At 34.9% G+C, this 6,648-nt stretch overlaps 1 protein-coding gene across 2 annotated transcripts in view; it reads left to right on the top strand.

The window, feature by feature from the left end:
* Nucleotides 1-4,500: 4,500 nt before the first annotated feature.
* The window catches only part of LOC117102075, an 8,584-nt gene continuing 6,436 nt past the window's right edge, over nucleotides 4,501-6,648 (top strand). Inside the window, exon 1 of one of the 2 annotated variants that reach the window (XM_033242293.1) lies at nucleotides 4,501-4,582. The gene's annotated coding sequence lies outside the window, so the exon portion shown is untranslated. The remainder of the gene's footprint in view (nucleotides 4,583-6,648) is intronic. The other variant, XM_033242294.1, reaches the window with a different exon arrangement.

The following is a 6,648-nucleotide window of genomic DNA, read 5'->3' as shown; positions in this document are numbered from 1 at the left end:
CAACGCCCACATTGCTTTCGTCGGGGCAATCTGACACCTCGACGGGGGTATCGGCCCCTAGTCGGGGACCTCGGTCCCCCCGTTGGGCAAATCCTGGCGCCACCTCTGAATCATAATCGTCAACATCATCATTATTACCACCACCCTCAGTAAAGTTTTTGTAATTACCATCCACATTGACATGATGATCAGCGTCACTACCATCACCAACATAATTGGTATTCATATTATAACAAACAGTAATATGATATTAAACGCCGAATTATTTTGTTTATTATTCTGAATCTTAAGACATTTCTATTGTTGGGCCTATTGGTACTGGTACTGGTACTGATGGGCATTTATAATGCACCTCTTCCTTGCGATTATAAAGCGCAGTTCTTTTCCCTGGTCATTGGATCCACATGCTAAGTGTTGTTGCTGGTAATCAGCGTATACGAAGCTGGCAACCCCACCAGGCACCTATTTATACTCCTGGGTGGAGAGAAGCAATGCAGATAAAATGTCTTGCTTAAGGACATAAGCGAAATGCACAGAGAGTGATGGAAACCCCGACCACGATGTTCCCGCTGCGACAAACCGCATCTGGATTAAGCTTAGATGGAATTCTTTGATCAATAAACTTTATAACGATGATAATAATGATATTATATTTTTATATCTGTATGCAGTGTGTTAATCGCTTGTATCCAAACCTACTTATACATTTGCTAACATTTCTTGTTTGTTAACTTAAATATGTCTGCAATAGCTATTAAAGCATTTGACACGAAGGATTTATAGAGAGTAGCACTATACAATTTGGAACCCAGCCAATAAATTAGTATGACAACAATTGTAAGTTTTTCAAAGGAAGTACGACGGTATATTTATATAAACACAATACATCTATATAAAACCACGCAACCAGAAAAAAACTCGCACACGCAGTTAGAAAATTGGAATAGTATATTAGGCCTAAAAGTTATTTCCGTGTTAATTTTTGATGTTTGAATATTATGTGCTCCTTAAAAAAATCTTACAAGTCACCTAATTAAAATGTCTAGATATAACTTTTTCAATTTTTTAAAAGTAGATCACTGTGAAATTAGTTTTTTGATTGAACAGGTATACTTTTGTACAAACGATATATATTATGTATAAACGATATATAAAAATAAAATACCAACAAAGGTGGGTAGTGGCTAGTGTTAATGCTTGTGATTGTATATTATTGTTGTTATTGCTATCATTATTTTTCCTATTACGATACGATACGATAAAAAATGTACAGTATTGCAATTATTACTATGTAGGTCTAAATAAATTGAAGTTGAACAATTTCACACACATCAAAAAATCAGTCATCTAACAACAAAAAGACAACAGCAAAGCATTAAACATTAAAACAAAACATAAAAACAATGTCCGTCTGACTGCAGGGAGTGCTTTGAACCTTGAACAACCCGGTATTAATGATAAAGTTTTTTTATCTGTTTGTATTACATTTAGGTAGAGGAAATTCGTTGATTGTCTTCAAGTAATGATACGTGATGAAAGGAGTAAATAATATAATCTGTGATTGGATTTTTTAAATTTTTGGAAGTATTCCCTGCACAGTCGGGTACATCTGTCCTCCAACAGCAGAATATTTAGAATTAAAACGTGCCTCATCATAATTACACTATGGGAGAATTATGTGAAATGCCCTTTTATTTTCATTTATCTCAGGAAATAAAGTCTAGAGTTGGAGCCCAATGATGCCGTCCTTTCCAATGAGCTCATAGACGGTGGTGTCATCCATATATTTAATGCATGGTACCTCCGTCATGAGATCATCGGCAAAGACAATAACAAGTATGGGCCCCAACCACGAGCCTTGTGGAATGCTACCATTAACCACTCCAACAGCCCACTTTTACTCGAACTCCTTCCTAAGTGTCTCCTTATCCTTCCTCCGTTCTTCTGACCTTAATTTGCTCATTGTTCCAAGAGTTAACACCAAATCCTATGGCCACAGATCATTTTCATTTTCAGCTGCTACACTTTGGAACTCCCTCCCAAAACATACCGTACTCACTCGCGCGAATAAGCGCCCGGGCGCTTAAAATATTTTTTGCCCTTTTTGAAGGGCGCTTATTCAAACGGGGCGCTTATTAAAATAGATGAAAATCAAGGGGTTCTTAGGAGAACTTATTAAATTCAAGAGGCATATCTTGAATGAAAAACGATTATATAAGGACATCAGGAAACCGCAAATTACGAATGGTGGTGCGCGTGCGGCGGAAAAGGTAATCGTCCAGAGAGCATGTCTTGTGTGATGACAAGAATGTTGTGAATACAGCATTACATAACAGCAGAATAGCAGATGAAATTAGTGGTGGTGGTTAGCTTGTTAGCCATCTGCCGATTGAGATTAGCAGGATGGCATGATCATTGCAGGTTTCCTTGAAAACTCAGATGAGAATGTGTAAAAGGTGCAAATTGTCGGAAAAGGAGTAGGACTAGGGTATAGACAAATGCAAGAAGATGAAGGTTGGAAATATACTGTCTGTCCAGGGAGCTCTCATCTGTCCAAGATAAATATCCTCATCTTGATATTGACTAAAGGAGAATGTGATTCCACTCCACACCTCAAATCATGCCAACATTCACATTCCCAGGATTGATTCGATTATTGAGAGTTTGTTTCTTCAAATTAGAAGGGGCTCTTATTCAAACGGGGCGCTTAAGGAAATTTTTATTCGGCGCTTATTCGAGAGGGGCGCTTATTCAAACGGGCGCTTATTCGCGCGAGTACGGTGTTACCGACTCATCTTCAGTTGCCGCTTTTAAGACCGATCTCAAAACCCACCTTTTTAACATCTGGCATTATGGCACGTCTAGATGGCCGGAAATGGCATTCACAGACAGAATTAAAATTGTGTATATAAATAACGATTAAAGAGCCCCCCCCCCCTCTCTTTAATCGCTATAATATGATATATGACCTACAGTCGATTTCAGAGACACATTATGGTGTTATTCATCAACAAAGTCCTTTTTGGTCAGGGTGATCGAGGAACCTATGGGTAGGGCCCCGTCGGGGCTCCTAAAAGTCGGGGGCCCTGCGGACCGCCGCATGAGAACACATAGGCGTTACATCACTGCGCACCTCTTCCCTCTTATCAGTCGCGAGGAAACAGTCATTTAAGAACTTTACAAGAGCGTCAATTGTTGACAATCCCTTGCTACATCCAAATTGAATAACATTAATTTTATTACTAATTTGATCTCATAATTTTTCACCAATTAAACTCTCAAAAACTTTCATTTTATTTGATATAAGAGAGATAGGACGAATATCATTCTCAGTAGATTTAGCTGGATTTGCTTTCGGGATAGGCAGAAAATTTGCACATTTCCAAATATCCGGAATATACCCCTCTCTAATACTTGAATTAAAAATAGAACATGAGGATCCTGAAATTACATTGGCATTATCTTTCAGAATTCATGGAGGACCATATCCGGCCAGGAGCCTTATTAAATTTTAGCTGTTTGAGTTTGCACTCAACAGCTTCCTGCTATATCAAATCAAATCGAAAGGGACAAATTCATTTCACACGTTGTTATCCTTAACCAATGGCAACAGCATTTTAAATAGTGAAGTAAGTGAAATAAAAAAGTCATTACTAGTGAGAACATTCAGATTCCCCCTGGCACACCCCATTATCAAGAGGTTTGTGATCCAATTAATGGAGCCCCCAAGTATTAAAAACTTTTTTATGCTACTCCACCAAGTTCTACTATCGGACCTAAAAATGTTACCAATCTTTTTATTATAATGCTCTTTATGCAATAATTTAGCTCTTCGGTTAACTTGGTTCCTAAATTTATGGTATTCGACAGAATTTCTGTTTTTGGAAAAAGTGGCTTAGCGTTTAGAAATCAATTTCTTGAAAATAATAATAATAATAATAATAATAATAATAATAATAACAATAACAATAACAATAATAATAATAATAATAATAATAATAATAATAATAATAATAATAATAATAATTATTATTATTATTATTTAATATTATTATTATTGTTATTGTTGTTACCATCATTATGCTGTTCGCTGTCATAGCCATTGAAATTGCAAATTTCATACCAAGATAATTTGATTGTCACTGTTAATGGTTGTAGATGGTGTTGTAGTCGTTATATGGGGTTTTTATGATCTTCACCTTTAATTTACAAATTTGAACTACAGTATATTGCATATGGAGCGGGGCTTACAATGGAGGTGTGAATTCTAAATTTGTACCCCCCTAATTAATTTGCTAAAAAGGAAACTAAGCGAATAAGAATGTAATAAAGCATTTACAAAAAAGCACGTGCAATTTTGCATAGGGCTTATATTATTCACATTAGACTTTTAATATCTGTGGATTGAGGATTATTTTGACAACTAAGATGACTAGCGCCCCTATACGCGTTCAGGCAAAAGAAATAATTCGTATTTCCTTGTATTTTTTTTCATTTTGCTTACAGGCTGGACAGGTTTTAAATATGTTTCTTTATATCTGTTTAATACTACAAGGGTTTCTTTCAATCGTTTACAGTGAAGGTATTCGTTTTAGTTTTTTTTAAATTGATCTACTAAGTTAATTTCTAAGAATGTATCTTATTTAATAGAATAATGGATGATAGATTATTCAAATTGCCGTTACAAGTTTGAACAGTAAACCTCATTGGGGTGTGTTTCGTGTACTATCGCTACACAGACAATGAACGTGAAGTCGTGATAAGGCATTCAGTATAATCGTTGGCATAATATATCAAAACACCATCAGCATTTTAAAATATTTTATGAATTTACTTCATATTTATACTGAGAACATATACGAATCAAGATCAGCATTTTTAAATACTCTATTTATTAACTACAAAGCACCATTTACATGGGCAAATAATAGTCAATACTTGTGGAAGAAGAATGCCTAATATTAATACAGTACTGAGATGTTTAGAAATTCTGCCTCCGACAATTGCCGGTATAGAATATAAAAGAAAAGTAAGATAATGTATGTTGTAAGTGGATCTTGTGATGTGCTATCAAATAATTATATTTTCTAATTGCCATCATTGTTTACGTGATGCTATTATTTGAATAAATAATTTATATAAATTTTTGTTCTCGACTTTGATTCGCAATAACGAAGGAAAATTTTGTAATTTTACCATGTATTTTTGCGACAATAAGATACTTGTATCTCTATCTGTATTATATTTATAGTGCAGAACATTATACAGTAGACCTACTGGTACTATTTTTAGGCGTTTTGTTTTACATTCGACAGGAATTGCTTTGGCAAATCACACACGGTATTTGCTCTTAGTAATTAAGAAGCTTAAATTGTTTTATTGGTATAATACTATTTAAGTAGTATATGAATAAGAATACCCACAATTTACTTTGTTTGACTATTCTGACAGGGATTAACTAAATATTAATTAATATAGGCCTACTTAACGTAGGACTATTCTTGTTTTAATGCAGCCTGTGCCGAATTTTTTTGGGGGTCGTCACACTATCAAGCTACATTTGTGGAAGCAGACCACTATTCAGAATTCAAAAGCTGGAACGAAGTTACGTGTCAGCAAACGGGCTATCAACTTGTGAGCATTACGACTTTAGATGAAAACAATGTAATCCTCAACTTATTGGAAAACTGTACTCACGGAGACTACGCCATCGGATTATCACGTCAGATGGGAAAGCCGAAAGGCAGTGCCAGCAGTTGGAACTGGGAATCTGGTGAGACTGTGAACCTGTTAAACTGGGGTAATAATGAACCAAACCTTCAAAACAGTAAGTCCGCAGGAGTGTACATGACGACTCTGGAATCCTATGTACCTGGCAAATGGTACGACTTTGAGAATACCGAGCGAATAGGGTTAAATACTGATAGTCCTGGATATGGATATATTTGTGAAAAATCAATGATAAGTAAGTGACTGTAATAGATCAACACCTTAACTTCTGAAATACATAATGTGTACAAGTAGTTACAAAGTGTTTTAGGCTATTGGCTTTAATATATTATATGGTAGACTTTAAATTACATCGTTCAATTAAGCAGACGTGATGTGACACTAGTAAATGGAATTGTTTTTGGTTGTCACAAACATCCTTTTTTTTCTTGTCTTATATACATTCTTAATTTGTTAGTTATTTTTTTATATTTTTAAATAAATATAATAAATGTATTTAAACAAATAATTTGGTTTGCTTTTTTAAAAGTTGCTTTAATAACAGACACAAGGCTTTTAGTAAATTACAGAATAGAACTATTGTTGCTATACTCAATGAATTGATTCTTAAAAAATAACTCTTTGTCATTTACTATTTTTCCACGTTTAACAAAGGGGTGTTTCCTCAGGCACTGTAACACCCCCTGGTTACGCCACATACTAATGAGTTAGGTTGTTTCAGTTATGAAAAGAATTGTAAAGAATGTTATGAAGGATGTCATGTTGTAATTGGTGGTCAATATTTTTTGGTTATTTCAGAGATTTAAGATTTGTAGTACGGTACAAAGTCTATTCTTCTTTTAATGTAGCCTACGTAGGCGTTTAATTTTTAGGTCATCACATATACAGCTACAAATGTGACAGCAGACCATATAATGA

The sequence above is a fragment of the Anneissia japonica genome, unplaced genomic scaffold, assembly GCF_011630105.1.
Source record: "Anneissia japonica isolate Jap-2015-1 unplaced genomic scaffold, ASM1163010v1 scaffold997_len2565447_cov190, whole genome shotgun sequence".
NCBI classification, from domain to species: domain Eukaryota; kingdom Metazoa; phylum Echinodermata; class Crinoidea; order Comatulida; family Comatulidae; genus Anneissia; species Anneissia japonica.
This window is presented reverse-complemented; position numbering and strand designations above follow the sequence as displayed.